The sequence below is a fragment of the Dermacentor albipictus genome, chromosome 7, assembly GCF_038994185.2.
Source record: "Dermacentor albipictus isolate Rhodes 1998 colony chromosome 7, USDA_Dalb.pri_finalv2, whole genome shotgun sequence".
Lineage (NCBI taxonomy): Eukaryota > Metazoa > Arthropoda > Arachnida > Ixodida > Ixodidae > Dermacentor > Dermacentor albipictus.
The window spans coordinates 28657918-28680740 of NC_091827.1; the positions used below are offsets into that span (position 1 = coordinate 28657918).

At 46.1% G+C, this 22823-nt stretch overlaps 2 long non-coding RNA genes across 3 annotated transcripts in view; both read left to right on the forward strand.

The window, feature by feature from the left end:
* The window catches only part of LOC135917419 (uncharacterized), a 41221-nt gene extending 19577 nt beyond the window's left edge, over positions 1–21644 (forward strand). The window contains exons 1-5 of one of the 2 annotated variants that reach the window (XR_010569268.1): positions 14784–14985; positions 15581–15786; positions 19285–19490; positions 20581–20701; positions 21421–21644. This is a non-coding gene — a long non-coding RNA (uncharacterized lncRNA). Of the gene's footprint in view, positions 1–14783; positions 14986–15580; positions 15787–19284; positions 19491–20580; positions 20702–21420 lie in introns of those variants that run through there. The other variant, XR_010569267.1, reaches the window with a different exon arrangement.
* Positions 5254–8617, forward strand: LOC135917420 (uncharacterized). Its single transcript, XR_010569269.1, has 4 exons — positions 5254–5385; positions 5979–6184; positions 7545–7665; positions 8388–8617. It is a non-coding gene; the product is annotated as an uncharacterized lncRNA (long non-coding RNA).
* Positions 21645–22823: the final 1179 nt, after the last annotated feature.

Genomic DNA, 22823 nt, shown 5'->3' on the forward strand with positions numbered 1-22823 from the left:
GTGTAAATCGGCCACACAACGATAATCGTCATCTGCCTCGCTTGTGTTTCCTTTATTGAAAACGCCGCGCCTGCTACTTTCCTGTCGGCAATGCCATGTCATGCTGACAATGCGCAGGGTGTCGTTACTAGGAGGTACCGGGCTCGCAGCGCTAAAGAAGGGAACTGCGGACAAGACAGATGGCGTTCATTGTGTGGCAAAATACGGCTCAAATGGTTTAACGATTTCTTAGAGCGTAACACTGTTGGAAGCAGAGTTAGCTGAAAACACGTGCATTCAATCTATTCGTTTTCTTTCACGGGCGAACCCCATGTGTTTAGTTTTAGAGCTTGCCAGTGTAATGAGGGCACAAAAGAATTTGGAAGTATTAGCTGCGCCGTTTGAGAGATTCCATGAGCAAGACAATGATGTTTACAAACAGTTCCGCATGAAACAAAGGGAACAAGAATGTGGCCCTAAACTTCTTTGCAAAAGAGGGAAAGCGCCAAAATTCACTTTGGTGTAAAATACATGAGCGACAAGCATGCGCGCTTGCATTCCTACGCCAAAACAGGCAAATCGTGGAAAATGCTTAACAGCGACAAATGCATACACGCTTTCACAAAATCGCACCAACAAATACAAGAGACGGGAGGAACGGATAAGAAAATAGAAGGGAACAGACACTTGCAGGCAGAAAAAGGGCGCTCGCATGGAGAAACGCTGGAGGGGTTCCTACTTCTCTTATTTTAAGTAATAGAATTTGTAGCAGGCATCGAGAAGACTGTCCATGACAACCACACCGATGCGTAAATTATGTCACCATCACAGCCACACCGTGGACAACTGTAACCCCCTCCACCCCTCCGAGTTGCATGTTCTGCATTCCGCTGCCGCGTACATTTGCTGTACAAGCGCTCGGATATGCTCACGATTGTCCTTGGCAAGTGCGACCCGTTGTGTGGAGGCTCGTTGAAGCGAACCTTTCCTTGCCTCTTAGGCTTTTCTACTCGCTGCTGTCGTTGACTTGCACGCCATGTCAGGTGGTGGTTCAGAGCGTGCATATACAAGCCAGGAACGTGGCAGACAGGAAACGGTTATATCAACTCACCACTCTCGCGCTGCACTAAGCGCCGAAGAAATTAAACATTCGCCTTCAACATCACCGCTTATTGTGGTGAATGAAAGCAACAAGAACATAAAGCTTCGCTTACATCGATTCCCATCAAGCGGGAGACCTGCACAATTTCAGTTATTTTCTCAGTGGAAATCGTTTACGCGCTTTCACACGCGAGATGCTCAGATGGATGGTTGGATGGACGGACGGACGGACGGACGGACGGATGGATGGATGGACGGATGGATGGATGGATGGACGGACGGACGGATGGATGGATGGATGGATGGATGGATGGATGGATGGATGGATGGATGGATGGATGGATGGATGGATGGATGGATGGATGGATGGATGGATGGATGGATGGATGGATGGATGGGTGGATGGATGGATGGATGGATGGATGGATGGATGGATGGATCGATGGATGGATCGATGGATGGAAGGACGGACGGATGGATGGATGGATGGATGGACGGACGGATAGATGGATGTTATGAGCGTCCCCTTTGGAACGGGACGGTGGACTGCGGCACCAAGCTCTTGCTTTTATACTGCCTAATGTCCTGCCTAGGTTCAAAAAGAAAAAAAAATCCCCAATCAATTCCCATTGTGAGCTTTGTTTTTGTATATCTCCGTTTTTTGATCCTTTGCTTACTTTTCTTCCACCTATCTTCCTCTCGCCTCTTACTAATCTCTATTGCGGACATGTTTACTTTCCCGCTGCTCTCGCTGAAATCAGGGGCTTCAAGCGGGCCTGCGGTGCTTAAATCGACCGCTGCGCAGATATCTTCACATTCTAATAAAACATGCCCAATCTTGTCCCTAGCTTTAGCGCAGTTCAAGCACATGCTTCTTCTCCCTTCTTATTTCTCGCTTTGTAAGTGCGTGTTCTAAGGCATCCCGATCTCGCTTCGAAAAGTAATGAGCTTCCCTCTGAGTCATCATAAATTGTTTCTTTCCTTATTTAGTTTTTTTCCCCTCTGAAGTCGTTACTCTTGACAGGTTTCCTTACGATTGCCTTTGATTCCCTCTCCAACATTCAGCTTGACGTTCTTTGTCAACTGGCATGCACCGACCACGCTCCCTGTCTGGAAGGGGCACGGTCGACTATCTTGCGAATTCCATGCAGTTCGGAGAAAACTGTTGCACGGCACCTGGCTAACGCGAGAGGGGCTTCTGCATTGTCCGCATCTGACTTCCCTCCGCGCACAGGCGACTGAAGGGAAGCTTCGCCGAATGACAGGTGGCCTACAGTGGACGAGCCATCCTCACGTTTTCACTGGAATGCGGCGTCCCCGCTTATGGATGACTAATCGACTCGCACAAGCTCGCCATCGTCGCTGCACGCTTGCACCAGCTTTCGAAATTTCGCTTATTGCCTTTGCGATTCTGTCGAGAAACTCCTTGCATGCGGCTTTGCTTTTGTGCGAAAGAAAAAAAAAGAATAACGATGTTTGTAAGATGCACCCTGACATTTATTTTTTTTCTCTTTTCCTTTGAGATATTGTCTTAAACCACACAGCGAACTAAATCAACAAGAGATGGGTTAATGTACGCGGTACCTTGCCGCATGGCGCGTCGTCGGTGGAATTTGGATTTCAGTTTAGCCGAGTAAACTTGACTTGCTTGAATGTCGGACAAGCACGCAGCGTGCTTCAGTTGCACGCTGTATGCGCCTTTGGTGCATTTTTTTATTGCAGTTCAAAACAAGAAAAGAACAAAAAGAACTGTCCTCATCCGTTTCTGTGCACTGTCGAAGCACGACTTCCTGCGCTCGCCGTACAACATACGAAAACTTTGCGGCGATGGTTTACAAATAATTGCTTGGCGTCAAATGATATCTGAACCCTCTGATCTGGATCGAGCAGAGACGATCACTTTCACCGTTGAAACGTAGCGACAACACGGCGCTGGGTCGCACAAGTGAGCAGGGAAGGGTGTTAGAAAAGGAATTGCTTGTGCGAAGAAAATGCGCGTATGTGTCTCAGCTTTTATTTTTCCGCCTTCAGAGCATTTAACTTAAATTTTAGGCAAACATATATTCTGATACAGTCAGTTTCCAGCTATATACTCGTTAGCATCAGGTCAGCTTTGAGTCAGCAGGAGTTTACGTTCACTCTCAGGAATCTGCGCGACTGTCGGTATTGATTTATCTCGTGCGCGGCGTGTAGAATTTCCATTCTGCACTTTCAGTGCCGGAAGGCTGTGATTTAATTATTCTAACTCTGCGTAACTGCATTTGCTTTACGACGTGTACACAAAAACGAACAGATCCTTCGCACTATTTCTTGTTCTCTTATGCTGCGTGTGATAAATATGCATAATATTGTTCTTCCGGTGCGCAGTGGTGCGAAAAATGTTAGGTTGTGTGAAGTTGCTTCTTTTAGCAAGCTCAAAAGTGGACCACGAGGGACACCGTATAGTGGAGGCTTCCGTATTTATGTTACGCGATGTGGTCCTTTTGACTGCACAACCCCCCGCGTGGCACACGAGCATTTTTCTTTTATTGCATTACATATCTGGGAATGCGACCAAGTGGCTGGGAGTCGAACTTATGAACTCGGGCTGAGTAAGAACACCAAATGGGAAATGAAATCAAATAGAGTGAATACGCGCCTATATATTCAAGCCATGTTCTGTTAATGAGTTTTCATATCATATTGCTCGTTTTTGAACTGTCTAAAGTAGCGCGTCTTCTTCCTGTTATAATGGAAAATTAAGCCCCTGCCATTGACAGGACCTGCTTACACGTGACAACTTTCGTGTATATTTCGTATCCTTATAACCACTTGGAAGACTCAGCCGCAACCCCTCCGCTCCAACGCCATGGCCCCTTGTTATGTAGCAAAGGCAACTAATGATTGTCGTTTTTTGAACATTCAGACTTTTTTTGTCATTCTATTCTACACGTCCACTCAATCTATCCAGGACTGCGTCTTTCCATCGAGCATCAGCGGCCATTGTTGCCTCTACCTAAGCGAAGTCCTACTGTCGAAATGCTGGCTCAAAAAGCATACCTGCTTCAACCAGTGTTGAACTTTTTCACGTGCATTGACTTAAGAAACGGCAACGTGCAGACAAGCGTGACTCATCGGGAAAGTTCAGCTTGCTCCGGTAGGGGAAAGACAAGCGCTGGCGTCGAGTGTGTGACGGAAAAGAACAAGGAAGCTAAACAGTATGCCAGACACGAGGACGAAGAAAGACAGAGAATTAAACGACAGGTTAAAAACGCGGAAGGTAAAATTTAGATAAATTCAATGGAAAAGAAGCATAGTGTGGAACTATATCGATACTGGAAACAGCAGGCCAGGAAGGAAGCCTTTTATGATAACTCAAGAGGCAGTGCCCTACTCTTTGAAGCTAGGTCAGGATGTCTTAGAACGCGGAGCTATAAAAAGAAATTTAACAAAGAAGACAAATGTACTCTGTGTGGTTTATCTGTAGAAACAATAGAACACCTCATACTAAAATGTGATGGTATCAATCCCGATGTCGATGTGGCCACAGTCACGCTTCCTGAGGTCCTAGAGTTCAGAGATAATAATAGTCATGTAAATAAATATGCGGTGGAAGTGAGCAAAATGCGATAGGAGGACTGGCGGCTCTAAAGCAGAGAGGTGACATAAGGTTAAAAGGGTAGGAAGACGTATTTAAAGAAAATCGAGAATTTTATTAACACACAGCACAGGTAAATAAAAATAAAAGGGAAAATAAAAAGCTGAGCATGTTGGCAACTGCCACCACCCGTTTCAAAGGGGACGCTCCTGCCTTCCACCCATCCCATCCATCGACTTGACGTGGGGGAGGGCACGCCATACCACGCGAGAGAGGGACTCACCTGATCTCCGCAGAAGAAACAGTTCTCTCACCCACTCTCTCTCCCGCAACACAACTCTCGCTCAATCTTTCTCTCTCTCCTTCTCTCGCCCTCTCTCTCTCGCTCAATCTTTCTCTCTCTCCTTCTCTCACCCTCTCTCTCGCTCAATCTTTCTCTCTCTCCTTCTCTCTCCCTCTCTCTCGCTCAATCTTTCTCTCCTTCTCTCTCTCTCTCTCTCTCTCTCTTTCCTTGTTCTCTAGGGGACCACGTGGTCGAAAAAACGCTTAAAAAGAGAGCACTCGCAGTGCTCCAGCCTTTTCCTGCACCGGTCGGCCTGCCTGGTCACGGCCGGACTGGACTACGTGCATGGTGCGTGGTCCAGTCCGGCCGAGGCCTCGCTTTGCTCTTCGCCACACTGTGAAGACTGGGCCAGCTAACGTACTTTTCCGTTTCCTACAAGCTCAAGGTGAGTAACTTACCTTCAAGGAAATTTATTCGTATCTTTCATAAGCTGAATAGAGATCATCGAACGTTATAACGACTTAAGAAATGCCGCACGATACATTCGAGAGGAACGCGTGATTCCAAGGTTCGGTTGTCTGTGGTTAAAGAAAACTAGTCTTAGTAGCATTTCTTTCACTTATGATAACATATTTGTAGATAAATGTACTTTAATGCACCTAACGTACATGTTAGGTACTGTACGTATCCATACGTATCCCACGAATCGGGTGAAACCTCAATCTGCTACCACAGCTTTATCGGTATTTTTATTTTTTCCCTTTTGCAAACACGTCCAAACAATTTTGTAAAAAAAATATCCTAGTTGAAAGAAAGCGGAGCCGGCCTTACTGTGTTACGCGGTTTACATGCCTTGTGGATGTCAAGTACAAAAGTTTTGGTGGGGGACGTGGGGGAGGGCACGGTATACCACGCGAGGGAGGGAGCCAGCTGAACTCTGCAGAAGAAGCAGTTCTCTCGCTCTCTCCCTCGCTCAAACTCTCTTTCTTCTTTTTCTAACTCACTCTCTTTTTCCCTCTCTCTCTCGTTGCTTTCTAGGGGACCACGTGGTCGAAAGAACGTATAAAAGGAGAGCACTTGCTCTGCACCAACCTTTTCCTGCACCGGTCGGCCTGCCTGGTCACGGCCGGACTGGACTACGCGCATGTTGCGTGCTCCGGTCCAGCCGCGGCCTGGCTTTGAACTTCACCACATTGTGAAGACTGGGCCGGCTAACGCTGTTTTCCGTTTCCTACACGCACAAGGTGAGTAACCCACTTGCTACGAAGTTTATTCGTAGCTTTAGATCATTGAACGTTATGACATCTTCCCCAAACGCAAGTATGCGGTTTGACACACGGCATCTTATGCAATGCCGCACGAGACAATCGAGAGCGCACTTGTGATTTCAAATTTGTGCTTTCTGTGGTTAAAGGACGCTGGTGTTAGTGGCATTTCTTCGATTGAGGCTAACGTATTTTTGTAGTAATGTGTTTTACTGCATTTTTGCGCATGTTAGGTGTTATGGGTTTGCATAGGTACCCCACGAATGGGGTGACACCCAAATCTGCTGCTGCAGCTTTCTTTTTTCTTTTTCATTTTTGCAAACACGTACAAATAATTTTGCTTAAAAAATGTCGCACAGTAGGCGTTTAAATAATTTCAAAGAAAGCGGATCGAGCCTTACTATTTCAAGTGACCTACACGCGTTCATGAAGTCACCTGCGAAGGTTTTCGTGCTGCGTGGAAATTTTACGGAACTAAGCAAAGTAAGAGGGATCATGAAGCCATGCTCCCTTTTACTTTGCTTACTTCCGTAAAATTGATCTTGCCGACTCTCCGGCAAGTTGTCCCGTTGGCATTTTCTTTATTGAAATTTTCTTTTCTTTTTTTATTAAACCTTGGGAAGGGGGCTGGGCGTGTTGCTGTACATTGCTTGTAATTGTACTTTGTAATCATTCCTGTACCTCTGAAGTCGCTGTAGTGGAAGGCACCGTATCGTCTACCTGCGCGGAAACATTATGTACCGAGTAGTTTTACTCTTGGTAAACGTTCCATCGTGTTCTCTCGATGCCGTCACCTTTCAGAAACATGCAACTTATGCGCGTTTGTTAGGCTGGCCTTCGCACTCAATTCTTAGGTTGTCATGAGTTATAATTTCTTCTGATTATTCGTGATCTCATGGTCATCTTTCTCCTATATGCTCATATGCATGGTCATCTTTCTCCTAATATGCTAGAGGATTAACCATGGCGCCGACGTCACTGTCTCAGTAAACCAAGCATAACATGTTCGAAAGGCTACACATACTTACAAGAGTGCTTCGAGATGTTTTCGAACTTGGAGAAGCGGCGACGCAATCTTTGGATGATGATTAAATAATGAGGTGAGGAAACAACTACAGGATGTTATCGCCAGAGATGGGGTCATCTATACATTGTCTTGACTGGACGTAATAAAAAAATTTGCCGACATCGCTTAGAAGTAAAGTCAGGTGCACAGTCGTGACCTGTGCGAAAGTAAATCATCGCGTGCGATTGCGTTGCCTGGGTAACGTGGAACGGTACGCGGACCTGCCTTGGCGGGTCGTGGACTTGTTCTAACAGCTTCGTCACTACTGCGCAGCATCTGAGCAACGGACATACCCGTATGCTCTCCCCCTGGGGTGCACATGGACACGGCGATCATCGGGACCTTCTTTCATCGGCGTCCACATCCAAGCGAAGGCAGCTAGACCTCTCTCAAGGTAGCTCGTTTCTTCCTCTCTCTCCCATGATCTCATCCTCCTTCGACATGAAGCGCTGCTAGCGCTTACCAAAATGTTAAGCAAGTGCGTGACAAGCAACTAGCTTCTAGTTTTGTGTCACACTATTCATTTGTTATCACATTGTAATACTTGTATTTGTTTTTACGATCTGGTGCGCTGTATTCCGTGCACAATAGATCGTTACTTATGCGTACCTTTGCGTGATGGGTTTATGAAGCAATGAAACGTATTGGGCGCGCTGATGGTCGTACGGTTGCAATGGGAAGCGGCGTAGCCTTCGTCCCGACTATATATACTGTGTGAATCCTGCATATTACTAGTCCTTCATTGATTGCGAGCAAATGGAGTGAAAGAAATCGGCCGCTCCTTCCAGTCCGTGAAGATGGTCGAACAGCGAATCTGTGTTGGTTACACCGAGTGTTACACCATGAAAGTCAAAGTTCGCAAGGATTCTGTATTGTAAATATTCTGTTTCACCATTCTTTCGCCTCATTTTCGCTTTCGTGGTAGACAGATTTTTCCTCAGGAATACGCACTACACTTGATTACCGGGACAATGAAAGAAACAATAAATGCGTTATCAGAAACGACTGCGACGTGACACTAGTAGGGCTACACCAAGCGTTGCGTAGCTGCACGTTGTAGTTCGGTAATACCGGTCTGTCGAACTCTCGTGCCTCATTTGTACACTTTTTGTGCAGCACCGAGATTGCCGAATGGGGGCACCTTGGTTCGCCGACTCTACGCCGCCTGATGCTGCCTTCGATGGTCTACAGTGGGCTTTGTCCAAGTGCTTCTGGCCTACGCTCTCAACTACCTACAATGGACGAAACTTTATTTGTGTTTATCTTTTTATTATTTTTTAGGCCTGCGAAGCGATAACTGCGATTAAGTGTCGACTTCATATTTCTCCAGGGGGACGAAGATTGCAAGCGATTTTACATTTCAAGAAATAAATACACGACTCTGTTCTCACTATTTCTGTGCACTGTTTTCTTTATAAGGAGACCACTTTGTTTCCCGAAAATACACTCGTTTCCTTGATTACATGTCACATGTAATCAATACAATTAATACAGATGTATCACAATACATGTCACGCTCAGGGCGGAGCTAACTAAACATTAGTCTGACCTCGTCGGATTGACCGTTCGTTTCAGTTATCTGACGAGTCACTTCATGTAAACAGCGACTTTAGATAGACGGGAATGAAGAGCACTAATCTGGCAGGTGCATTTTCGACAAAGTCCACGTTGCGCCGTCACTTTTCTGTTGTATCGGTGAGTATTGGACGCGGGAGCCATATCGTTATTTTTTTACTAATAACCACTGCTGCAAGAGGAGCGTGAAATAAAGCCGGGTTGATTGACACATTAGATTTCTGAAGTGCCAAAATAAAACGTCGTGCCCGTCAATGACCAGCAGGCCAAAAGTTGTTGCGCACATCGTGGATAACTCAGGTGAGGGTACGGCTCGTCGGCAATGTACACGCGCATACCCAAAATATGCACAAAAGAAACAAAAAATGAATTAATACGACGGGATAAAAGCAAAGACAGCGGCCACGCTCATTGTGAATGTTGCTTGTTCGAAGATGTGACAAGACGCAGCAGAATTGTTTTCGAGTGCGTAATCCCGGTTATGCCTTCTCCACTACAAGCACAGCTGTTTTACTCGGTATCGCACTTGAGAGAGAGACTCCTTATTAGAAAAACAGATTTTTGCCGGCGCGTATACAACAGCGGGCACGCTACTCTGTACAGTGATATACTCTCACGCATTTTGTCTGTTTGAATTCCAGCAATAAAATATAAGTACAGGCTAACAGAAAATGACTTCTTTAAATCGACTCGCATTCGAACTAATTGCTTTCACTTCACATTTGTTCTACGCACTCAATCCGCTTGGTGGCTACTTAATGTTGCGCTGCTTAGCTCGAGGTCAGGTGTTCGACTCCTGACCACTTGGTCGCCTTCCCAGATATTTAATTCAAAATAACAAAAAAATACTCGTGTAGCGTGCTCGGGGTTATGCAGTCAAAAGCACCACATCGCGTAAAATCAATACGGAGACCTCCACTACGGTGTCCCTCGTGGTCGTTAAAACCCTCAACTCGATATAACCTGACATTTCTCACGCTGCTGCGCACCCGAAGAACAATGTTATGCACACTTGTCACATGTAGCATAACAAAGAAAAAAATTGTCCGAGTGATCTATTCATTTTTGTGTACACGTCGTGAAACAAACGCAGTTGCGCAGAGTTAGAGTAACTAAATCCCAGCCTTCCGGCACTGAAAGTGCAGAATATAAATTCAACGAGCCGCACACGAGATCAATGAGTACCGACAGTCGCGCAGACTTCTGAGAGTGAACGTAAGCTGCTGCTGACTCAAATTTTATTCTGCAGCATGAAATTTCCGCATGTTTTCAAGCTCGATTTGCTTTAAGCCGCAACTGCAATCATGTCTTAATCTCAAAAAATAAAAATAAATAAAAATAACTGACTCTATGGCGACGAATATTTAGCTGAAAGTTACTCTACCAGAACATACCGGGTCTCTCGGCGAACATGTTCAAATTTTTTTAAGGATGCCCTGAAGCTGATAGCACAGTTCTAGTTCATCAGCTGCTCTACTCGAAGAGGCGGGCATTACTTGCACAAGAAATTGAAATGCATAATTGTCTAATCAAGAAAACTCGCTAATTATCAATTTAGCTGATTACCTTACGGCCCATATTGCAATTGAAAAATTTAGACTTGGAGTTCTGAAGGCGGATCCACATTTTCAGGATGGCACCAGTTTCGAGATATTAATTACCTAACTTTGCGGAGGAGTGCTCTGGCGTTCCAGTTACTTTCTTAACAAAGCGTCGTTTGATGCATTAAGGCGCAGAAGTAACTGGAGCACCACTGCAGTACTCGATACATATCGGATAGATGTAAGCATTGATGTATTTACGCCAAGTTAATTTTATTTGCGTTAGCAAAAGTAGTGATGTTTTCCGCGAGGTCGGCGAAATCAGTGCCGAGATATATCTCGGTCTACATTGATGTGCATAATCTCCGGCGCCGTAGCTGTCGCTTCATGGCCAAGAAAAGTTGTCCATGAGTTATTGATACTCCTTGGCCTTGTTCCACTGAGACTTCTCACAGCTTCGAGATGAAGGACAATGAGGGAGAAAGGCGGGAGGGGAGCTAAGTATGCCGTCTGATTTAGGGGGGGGGGGGCGGTCCCCCTTCCCTGGGTAAGCGCCTGAGCGTGGCAGAGAGTAAAGGCTAACACCAACTCGCCACTCTCCTACTGGACTTTGCGCTGAATACATTTAACATTCACCGTCAACATCAGCATTTATTATCGTCAGTCAAAGAACGAGCACAAAAAGCTTCGCTTACATCGATTCCCACCGTGCGTGAGATTCGCATCATTTTCCGTTCTTGTCTAACTGGCAGTCGTTTTTGCGTTCTTTCTCGAAATGTTCAGACAGAGCTTTTCTGCGCTTCTGTCTTCTCTTTGACCGGGCCAATTGGATGGATGGATGTTATGAGCGTCCCCTTTGGATCGGGGTGGTAGGTTGCGCCACCAAGCTCTTGCTAATGTCCTACATGGGCTAAATAAGAATAAGAAAAAAACATATACAGGTCCCACGCACTGTGGGAATCAATGTAAGCAAAGCTTTCTGTGCTGTTTGCTTTGATTGACGATAATTAGCGGTGATGTTGACGGCTAAGGCTTAATTTATTCAACGTTTAGACTAACGCGAGAGTGGTGAGTTTATGTTAAACGTTACCTTGCGTACACCACTGCTGTTTGTCTGCGTAGTACACAGAACACCTAGGGAGCGGTGTTTGCTTGAGGCGTTGTTGTGAGCCATGTTTTATAACCTCAGCGAGTGTTTAGCGTTGCGTTTCCTCACATGACACATCGCATTCTGGCAGAACTATAAAACTTAAATTTGATGATGGGGCTATACGTGCCAAAACCATAATCGGATTGTGAGGCGCGCCGTAGTGGTGGTCTTCGGATTAATTTTGACACCGCGATGTTCTTTAACGTGTCCCAAAATCTAAGTGCACGTGCGTTTTCCTTTCGCCCCCGTCGAAATGCGGCTGCCGCGATTGGGATGGAATCCACGGCGTCTAGCAATGCCATGGCCGCAAAGCTAATGCGACGGGGACAGAATGGTTGATTTGGCGGTCAACTGCTTCCGTAGTGTCGCCTGGACACTGCGGTGCGCTTTAAATAATGGTGCTCTGCTTCCGTGCGCCCTAAGTTGCAGGCGTGAAATATCTGCATGCCGTTTATTTTCCTGAAATAGCAGCAACGTGCTACACCGTACCTTGAACTTACGCTTATCCTGTTTCCCCGCAACAGCTGTCGTATAGTATAGTGGGGTTTCGTCATGGTTTGGTAGAGGGAAACTACGCTTAATTCTCCAGCCCATATGGCAGCACAGCTTCCTTCCCTTCTCACGTCACCTCTCTCCCCTCTATTATATGAGAACTGCTCCTTCTCCCTCTTCTTCTCTCTGCAGTTCTTTCTCCGTCCCCCCTGGCTTTGCTCCTTAGTAGAAAGGGAAGCGTTGCAGTTTCTGGCGCCGGTGCTGTCATTTGTGTTCTTCTTCCTGAGTCCTGGTCTTCTGCGCCTTGCCTTTACTACTTCAAGCATGAACCAACTTACCCCAAGCAAGAGTTTTACTTGAGCAGTTTCTGCACTGCTTCTGAGGGGAGTTACGGATAATTACAGCATTCCTGATTTCGTTTTTTTTTTCCTCCTAAGTAGTTACTCATAGGAGGTTTCTTTTCCATAGCCTTTGGTTCCCCCTCCGATTTCAGCTTGACATTCTTTGTCAACTGGCATGCAGCGACCACGCTCCCTGTATGGAAGGGGCGCGCGCGACTATCTTGCGAATTCCATGCAGTTCGGAGAAAGATGGCGCACGGCATCTGGCTAACGCGAGAAGGCCTTCTCCATTGTCCGCGTCTGACTTCCCCTCCGCGCACAGGCGACTGAATGTGAAGCTTCGCCGAATGACCAGTTGCTTAAAGTGGGCGAGCCATCCTGACGCTTTCTCTGGAATGCGGCTTCGGTACTTATCGATGACTAATCGAGTCGCACAAGCTCGTCATCCTCACCGGGCGCTTGCACCAGCTTTGGAAACAACGCTTATTCCCTTCCCGATTCTATCCAGCAACTGTTTGCACGTGGCTTTGCTTTTGTGCGAAAAAAAAAAAGAAAACAATGACGATGTTTGTACGCTGCACCGCGACATTTATTTGAATTTTTTTCTTCTTTTCCTTGGTGCAATTGTCTTAACCCGTACAGCGAAGTAAATGACCAAACAATCGGTCAATTCACGCGGTGTTTCACCGCATGGCGCGTAGGCGGTGGAATTTCGATTTCGACTTAGCTGTGTAAACTTGAGTTGCTTAGCTGTCGGACGTGCTTCAGTTGCACGCTGCGTGCCCCTTTGATGCATTTTTATTACAGTTCAAAACAAGGCAAGAATGAAAAGAGAACAGACATCCTCCGTGTTGTCGAAGCATGGCTTCCATCAAGCGCCGTGCTACGCGCGAAAGCTTTACGCCAGTGGTTTGTCACAGGTGCGTCGTGTCAATTGAGATCTGCACCCTCTGATCTGGATCAAACAGAGACAATCACTTTCACCGCTTCACCGCGAAGGCAACGCTAACTCTGGGTCGTTATGTTCAACTAGAAGATAAACTGTGTGTGCGAAGGAAACGCGCGTCTGTGTCAAGCTTTTATTTTTCCGACTTAGCACATTTTGCTTGCCTTTAAGGCAAACGTATATTCTGGTACAGTTATTTTCCAGCTAAATATGCGTTAGCATAAGGTCAGTTCCGACTCAGCAGGAGGTTACGTTCACTCTCGGGAGTCTGCGGGACTGTCGGTACTCATTGATCTCGTGTGCGGCGTGCAGAATTTACGTTCCGTACTTTCAGTGCCAGAAGGTTGTGATTTAATTATTGTCATTCTGCGTGACTGCGCTTGTTTTATGACGTCTACACGAAGATGAACATATCACTCACATTATTTTTTCTGTGACCTGCTGCTTTCTGTGACCTGCTTTCTCTGACGTGCTGTATGTGATAATTATGCATAACATTGTCCTGCCGGTGCGCAGCAGTGTGAAAAATGTTAGGTTATGTAAGGTTGCGGGTTTTAACGACCACGAGGGACACCGTAGTGGAGGCCTCCGTATTCTCTTTAAGCGATGCGGTGCCGTTCACTTTACAATCCCGAGCGCGGTACACGAACATTTCTCTTGAATTAAATATCCGTAAATGCGTCCAAGTGGTCGGGAGTGGAACCCATGATCTAGTGGTATGCAGCGCAACGCTATTTAGCCACCGAGCGGATTGAGTAAGTAGAGCAAATGTGAAATGAAAGCAATTTGTTCGAATACGAGTGTATTCACACAAGTCATTTCCCTTTAAATCGTTTTTATATACTATTGTTGGTTCTTTTAACCGTAAAAAGAGGTCTTTTTTCTTCCTGGTTTAACGGAAAAGTAGGGCCCTACGATTGACAGGCCCTGCTTGCACTTGAGAACTCTCGTCTGTATTTCGTATTCTTACAACCACTGGAAAGAATCAGCTGCAACCCCTCGGCTTGAGCACCCTTCCACCTTGTAATGTAGCTAACACAACTAATGATTACCGTTTTTTGAACATTTCGACTTTTTTTTTTGTGATCGTACCTACACGTCCGCTTGACAATCACCACGAGTGCGTCTTTCCATCGAGCATCAGCGGCCATTGTTGCCTCGATATAAGCCAAGCCTTAGTGTCGAAGTGCTGGCTCGAGAAGCATCGCTCCCTCAACTAGTGATGATCTCTTTTCACGTGAGTTTACAAAGAAGCGGCCACGTGGAGACAAGCGTGACTCATCGAGAAAGTTCGCCTTGCGCCGGTAGGGGAAAGACGGGCGCTGGCGTCGGGAGTGAAACACGACTTGGGGAGGGCATGCCGGGGAGGGAGCCACCGTGCAGAAGAAACAGTTCTCTCGCTCTCTCTCTCCCACCCTCCCTCCATCTGACCCCCCTCTCTGTATATCTTTCTCCTTCTCTAGGGGACCACGTGGTCGAAGGAAAGCTTAAAAGGAGAGCACTCGCAGTGCTCCAGCCTTTTCCTGCACCGGTCGGCCTGCGTGGTCACGGCCGGACTGGACCACGTGGATGGTGCGTGCTCCGGTCCGGCCGTGGCCTCGCTTTGCTCTTCGCCACATTGTGAAGACTGGGCCGGCTAACGTTCATTTCCGTTTCCTACACCAACAAGGTGAGTAATCCACCTTCTACGAAATTTATTCGTGTCTTTCATAAGCTGAATAGATCATCGAACGTTATAACGGCTTACGAAATTGCCGCACGATACATTCGAGAGGAACGCGTGAGTTCAAGGTTCGGTTGTCTGTGGTTGTCTGTGGCATTTCTTTCGCTTATGATGACATATTTGTAGATAAATGTACTTTAATGCACCTTACGTACATGTTAGGTACTATAGGTATCCATACGTATCCCACGAATCGGGTGAAACCTCAATCTGCTACCCCAGCTTTATTAGTATTTTTATTTTTTCCCTTTTGCAAACACGTCCAAACAATTCTGTAAAAAAAAATATCCTATAGTAAGTTGAAAGAAAGTGGAGCCGGCTTTACTGTGTTACGCGGTTTACATGTATTGCGAATGTCAAGTGCAAAAGTTTTGGTGGGGGACGTGGGGGAGGGCACGGCATACCACGCGAGGGAGGGAGCCAGCTGAACTCTGCAGAAGAAGCAGTTCTCTCGCTCGCTCTCTCCCTCGCTCAAACTCTCTTTCTTCTTTTTCTAACTCACTCTCTCTTTCCCCCCTCTCTCTCTCTCGTTGTTTTCTAGGGGACCACGTGGTCGAAAGAAAGCATAAACGGAGAGCACTCGCAGTGCCCCACCGTTTTCCTGCACCGGTCGGCCTGCCTGGTCACGGCCGGGCTGGACTACGCGCATGGTACGTGCTCCAGTCCGGCCGTGGCCGGGCTTTTCACTTCACCACATTGTGAAGACTGGGCCGGCTAACGCTCTTTTCCGTTTCCTACGCGCACAAGGTGAGTGACCCACTTGCTACGAAATTTATTCGCATGTTTAGATGATTGAACGTTATGACATCTTCCGCAAACGCGAGTATGCGGTCTGAGACACGGCATCTTATGAAATGCCGCATGGATGGATGGATGGATGGATGATTGTGGCTCAACCCTTTGAATCGGGCGGCGGCGACGCGCGCCACCTAGCCTTTAATCGTTCTATATGCATGCATACCTATGTATTTACTCCTTTACTTCTGCGTTGATATTGTCCACCAATCAGATAGCCTCCGTTTAGTTAGTCTATTCTACTTTCACTGTCTTTAAAACCCAAGGCTTTGAATAGTTCCCCGTTAGATTCAACTGCAGGGTGAAGTTGTTTACAAGCAAGTATCAGGTGTTCCGCCATTTCCTCCTCCTCTCTACACGCCTCGCATACCAAATCTATCTCCTGGTATCTGGCTCGGTACGTTTTTGTCCTCAGTACACTTGTCCTGGCTTCGAACAACAATGAGCTTCCCTTAGAGTTATCGTAAATATTTTCTTTGGCTATTTCCTGCTTAAACGTCCTGTATGTCTCCAATGCCGATTTGGTTTGCATCTCTGCACTCCACATACCCCTCTCTGCCTCCTTAACCTTTTTCTTGACAGATGATTCCTTACTTGTTCCCCCGCTACTGCCCAAGTATTTGCTTGTCAATTTTCTAGTTCGCTTCCTCCACCTCGTGTCAACATTCCTCGTGTATAAGTAACTGAAAACCTTCCTAGCCCACCGAATTTCCCCCATTTTTCTCAATCGCTCCTCAAAGGCTATCTTGCTACTAGCCTCTCTGCCCTCGAAAGAAGACCATCCCAGATCCCCCTGCACTCCAAGATTTGGTGTCTTGCCATGTGCTCCCAGAGCGAGCCTACCCACCCCACGTTGCCTAATTTCCAACTGTTGCCGGGTCTCTGTTCTAATACATAGAACCGCATTGGCAAAAGTCAGGCCGGGTACCATTACCCCCTTCCATATCCCTCGTACCTATTGTAGTTCCACAGTGCCCTACTCTTCATAATCGCTGCACTTCTGTTACCTTTGGTCGTTAGATATTTTTCGTACTGTCAGATACTCAATGCCATTATTTATCCACACGCCAAGGTACTTGTATTTATCGACTATCTCCAGCGTGGCCTCCTGTATCTTATGCTGTATCACGAGGCAGTCGAGAGCGACGCGTGGTTTCAAGGTTCGGTTGCCTGTGGTGAAAGAAAACTAGTCTTAGTAGCATTTCTTTCACTTATGATGGCATATTTGTAGATAAATGTACTTCAATGCACCTAACGTACATGTCAGGCACTATAGGTATCCATACGTATCCCACGACTCGGGTGAAACCTCAATCTGCTCATCATCATCAGCCTGGTTACGCCCACTGCAGGGCAAAGGCCTCTCCCATATTTCTCCAACAACCCCGGTCATGTACTAATTGTGGCCACGCCGTCCCTGCAAACTTCTTAATCTCATCCGTCCACCTAACTTTCTGCCGCCCCCTGCTACGCTTCCCTTCCCTTGGGATCCAGTCCGTAACCTTTAATGACCATCGGTTATCTTCCCTCCTCATTACATGTCCTGCCCATGCCCATTTCTTTTTCTTGATTTCAACTAAGATGTCATTAACTCGCGTTTGTTCCCTGACCCAATCTGCTCTTTTCTTATCCCTTAACGTTACACCTATCATTCTTCTTTCCATAGCTCGTTGCGTCGTCCTCAATTTGAGTAGAACTCTTTTCGTAAGCCTCCAGGTTTCTGCCCCATAGGTGAGCACTGGTAAGACACAGCTATTATATACTTTCCTCTTGAGGGATAATGGCAACCTGCTGTTCATGATCTGAGAATGCCTTCCAAACGCACCCCAGGCCATTCTTATTCTCCTGATGATTTCCGTCTCATGATCCGGATCCGCCGTCACTACCTGCCCCAAGTAGGTGTATTCCCTTACGACTTCCAGTGCCTCGCTGCCTATTGTAAATTGCTGTTCTCTTCCGAGACTGTTAAACATTACTTTAGTTTTCTGCAGATTCATTTTTAGACCCACTCTTCTGCTTTGCCTCTCCAGGTCAGTGAGCATGCATTGCAATTGGTCCCCTGAGTTACTAAGTAAGGCAATATCATCAGCGAATCGCAAGTTACTGAGGTACTCTCCATTAACTTTTATCCCCAATTCTTCCCACTCCAGGCCTCTGAATACCTCCTGTAAACATGCTGTGAATAGCATTGGAGATATCGTATCTCCCTGCCTGACGCCTTTCTTTATAGGGATTTTGTTGCTTTCTTTGTGGAGGAGTACGGTGGCTGTGGAGCCGCTATAGATATCTTCCAGTATTTTTACATATGGTTCGTCTACACCCTGATTCCGTAATGCCTCCATGACTGCTGAGGTTTCGACAGAATCAAACGCTTTCTCGTAATCAATGAAAGCTATATATAAGGGTTGGTTATATTCCGCACATTTCTCTATCACCTGATTGATAGTATGAATATGATCTATTGTTGAGTAGCCTTTACGAAATCCTGCCTGGTCCTTTGCTTGACAGAAGTCTAAGGTATTCCTGATTCTATTTGCAATTACCTTAGTAAATAGTTTGTAGGCAACGGACAGTAAGCTGATCGGTCTGTAATTTTTCAAGTTTTTGGCATCTCCTTTCTTATGAATTAGGATTATGTTAGCGTTCTTCCAAGATTCCGGTACGCTCGAGGTCATGAGGCATTGCGTATACAGGGTGGCCAGTTTCTCTAGAACAATCTGTCCACCATCCTTCAACAAATCTGCTGTTACCTGATCCTCCCCAGCTGCCTTCCCCCTTTGCATATCTCCCAAGGCTTTCTTTACTTCTTCCGGCGTTACCTTTGGGATTTTGAATTCCTCTAGACTATTTTCCCTTCCATTATCGTCGTGGGTGCCACTGGTACTGTATAAACCTCTATAGAACTCCTCAGCCACTTGAACTATCTCATCCATATTGGTAATGATATTGCCGGCTTTGTCTCTTAACGCATACATCTGATTCTTGCCGATTCCTAGTTTCTTCTTCACTGTTTTTAGGCTTCCTCCGTTCCTGAGAGCATGTTCAATTCTATCCATATTATACTTCCTTATGTCAGCTGTCTTACGCTTGTTGATTAACTTCGAAAGTTCTGCCAGTCTCAATCTGCTACCACAGCTTTATTAGTATTTTTATTTTTTCACTTTTGCAAACACGTCCAAACAATTTTGTAAAAAAAAAATATCCTATAGTAAGTTGAAAGAAAGCGGAGCCGGCCTTACTGTGTTACGCGGTTTGCATGCCTTGCGGATGTCAAGTGCAAAAGCTTTGTTGAGGGACGTGGGGGATGGCACGGTATACCACGCGAGGGAGGGAGCCAGCTGAACTCTGAAGAAGAAACAGTTCTCTCGCTCGCTCTCTTCCTCGCTCAAACTCTCTTTCTTCTTTCTTTATCTCACTCTCTTTTTCTCTCTCGCTCTCGTTGTTTCCTAGGGGACCACGTGGTCGAAAGAAAGCATAAAAGGAGAGCACTCGCTCTGCATCACCCTTTTCCTGCACCGGTCGGCCTGCCCGGTCACGGCCGGACTGGACTACGTCCATGACGCGTGCTCCGGTCCTGCCGCGGCCTGGCTTTTCACTTCGCCACGCTGTGAAGACTGGGCCGGCTAACGTTGTTTTCTGTTTCCTACGCGCACAAGGTGAGTAACCCACTTGCTACGAAATTTATTCGCATGTTTAGATGATTGAACGTTATGACATCTCCCGCAAACGCGAGTATGCGGTTTGAGACACGGCATCTTGTGAAATGTCGCACGGGACAATCGAGAGCGAACGCGTGATTTCAAATTTGGGTTTTCTGTGGTTAAAGGACGCTGGTGTTATTGGCATTTCTTCCAGTGAGTCTAACGTATTTGTGTAGTAATGTGATTTACTGCATTTTTGCGCATGTTTGGTGTTATGGGTATCCATAGGTATCCCACGAATGTTGTGACACCCAAATCTGCTGCTGCACCTTTCTTCTTTTATCGCTTTCATTTTTGCAAACAAGTTCACACAATTATCTTTAAAAAATGTCGCATAGTAGGCGTTTAAATAATATTAAAGAAAGCGGATCGAGCCTTACTATTTTAAGTGTCCTACATGCGTTCAGGAAGTCACCTGCGAAGGTTTTCGTGCTGCGTGGAAATTTTACGGAACTAAGCAATGTAAAAGAGATCATGGTTTAACCTGTCGACTCTTCGGCAAGTTGTCCCTTTGGCATTTTCTGAGTCGATTTATTGAACCTTGGCAGTGGGGTTGAGCGGGTTGCTGTACATTGCTTGTAATTGTACATTGTAATCATTCCTGTACCTCTGAGGCCGCTGTAGTGGAAGGCACCGTATTGTCTACCTGCGCGGAAATGCAATATCAAGAGTAGTTTTACACTTGGTAAACGGTCCATCGTGTTCTCTCGCTGCCGTCACCTTTCAGAAACATGCAACATATTCGCATTTGTTACGCTGGACTTCGCACTCAATTCTTAGGTTGTCATCGGTTATAATTTCTTCTGATTATTCGTGATCTCATGGTCATCTTTCTCCTATCTTATGCCTCTATGCCGGCGCCGGTTAACATGCTAGGAGATTAGACATGGCGCCGACGTCACTGTACGGCCAGGTTGCACAGTCGTGACCTGCAAGAAAGTGAATCATCGCATGCGATTGCGTTGCCTGGGTAACGTGGAACGGTACGCGGACCTGCCTTGGCGGATCGTCGACTTGTTCTAACAGATTCGTCGTTACTTCGCAGCATCTGAGCAACGGACATACCCGTATGCTCTACCCCTGGAGTGCACATGGACACGGCGATCACCGGGACCTTCTTTCATAGGCGCCTCCATCCAAGCGAAGGCAGCTAGACCTCTCTCAAGGTAACTCGTTTCTTCCGCTCCCGTGATCTCATTCTCCTTCGACATGAAGCGCTGATAGCGCTTACCAAAACGTTAAGCAAGTGCGTGAAAGGCAAACAGCTTCTAATTTTGTGTCATACTCTTCATTTGTTATGACTTTGTAATACTTGTACTTGTTTTTACGATCTGGTGCGCTGTATTCCGTGCACTAAAGACCATTACTTATGCGTACCTCTGCGTGATTTGTTTATGAAACATTGAAACCTTTTGGGCGCGCTGATGGTCGTACGGTTGCAATGGGAAGCGGCGTAGCCTTCGTTCCGACTATATATACAGTGTGAATCAAGTATATTACTAGTCCTACATTGATAACTAGCGAATAGGTGGGAAAACAATTGACCGCTCCTTCCTGTCCGTGAAGATGGTCGAACAGCGAAACTGGGTTAGTTACACCGAGTGTTACGCCATGAAAGTTAAACTTCGCAAGCATTCTATAATGTAAATCTTCTGTTTCACCATTCTTTTACTTCATTTTCGCTTTGGTGATAGACAGCTTCTTCCTCAGGAATACGCACTACACGCGATTACCGGCACAACGAAAGAAACAATAAATGCGTTATCAGAAATGATTGTGACGTGACATTCGTGGGACTACAAAAAGCGTTGCGTAGCTGCTCGTTGTAGGTCGGGACAACCGGTCTCTCCACCTCTCATGCCTCATTGGTACACTCTTTGTGCAGCACCGAGATTGCCGAATGGGGGAACATTGGATCACCGACTCTACGCCGCCTGATGCTGCCTTCGATGGTCTACAGTGGGCTTTGTCCAAGTGCTTCTGGCCTACGCTCTCGACTACTTACCATGAAACAACCGTTTTTTTCTTTTTTTTTTTTGAGGCCTGCGAAGCGATAACTGCGAGCTAAACTAGTGTGGACTTCATATTTCTCCAGGGGGACGAAGAATGCAAGCGATTTTACTTTTCAAGAAATAAATACACGACTCTGTTTTACGCTTTCTGTGGACTGTTTTCTTTATACGGAGACCACTTTGTTTCCCGAAAATACACTCGTTTCCTTGATTACATGTCACATGTAATCAATACAATCAATACACATGTATCACAATACATCTCACGCTCAGGGCCGAGCTAACTAAACATTAGTTTGACCTCGTCGGATTGACCGTTGGTTTCAATTATCTGCCGAGTCACCTCATATAAAAAGCGACTTTAGATAGACGGGAATGAAGAGCACTGATCTGGCAGCTGTATTTTCGGCAACGTCCACGTTGCGGCGTCACTTTTCTGTAGTGCCTTACAAATTTAAACTGGAAGAAAGCGGAAGAGAAAATTCCTAAGCGCACAGCCACAGGGCTAGACGAGGTTCCCGTTAGGCTGATAAATGAACTGGGACCAAAAAGTAAGGAAGCTCTCGTGAAAGCAGTTGAAAAAACTTTAAAAGATAGACGAATACCAAACAGTTGGCGACAAAGTAGAATGAATTTAATTTATAAAGGTAAGGGGGAGAAAGACAGAATTCACTCGTATAGACCGTTGACCATTACATCGGTAATATACAGGCTAGCAATGCAGGCAAACAAATTAAAGCTTCAAGCATGGGCAGAAAATAATGACATTTTGGGAGAGCTTCAGAATGGCTTTAGAATAGGTAGGCGTTTGGATGATAACTTGTTTGTTCTTACTCAGTGTATTGAAATATCAAAAGCAGAAAGCAGACCGTTGTATGTGGCCTTTTTGGACATTACAGGAGCATACGACAACGTAGACCGCAGCATTTTGTGGGATATTCTGGAAGGGGAAGGCTTAGGTAACGATTGTATACAGCTTTTGAGAGAGATTTACCTAGAAAATACTGTTTGCGTTGAATGGGAAGGGATGAGGAGCGCGGAGAAAGTTCATATCAACAAGGGACTGAGGCAGGGGTGCCCTTTATCCCCGCTGCTGTTTATGATGTACATGGTGAGGATGGAGAGGGCGCTAGAAGGAAGTAATATCGGGTTTAATCTCTCATACAAACAGGCAGGTACAGTAATAGAGCAGCAACTCCCAGGTTTATTTTATGCAGACGACATTGTGTTGCTCGCAAACAACCAAAGTGATTTGCAACGTCTGGCTAATATTTGT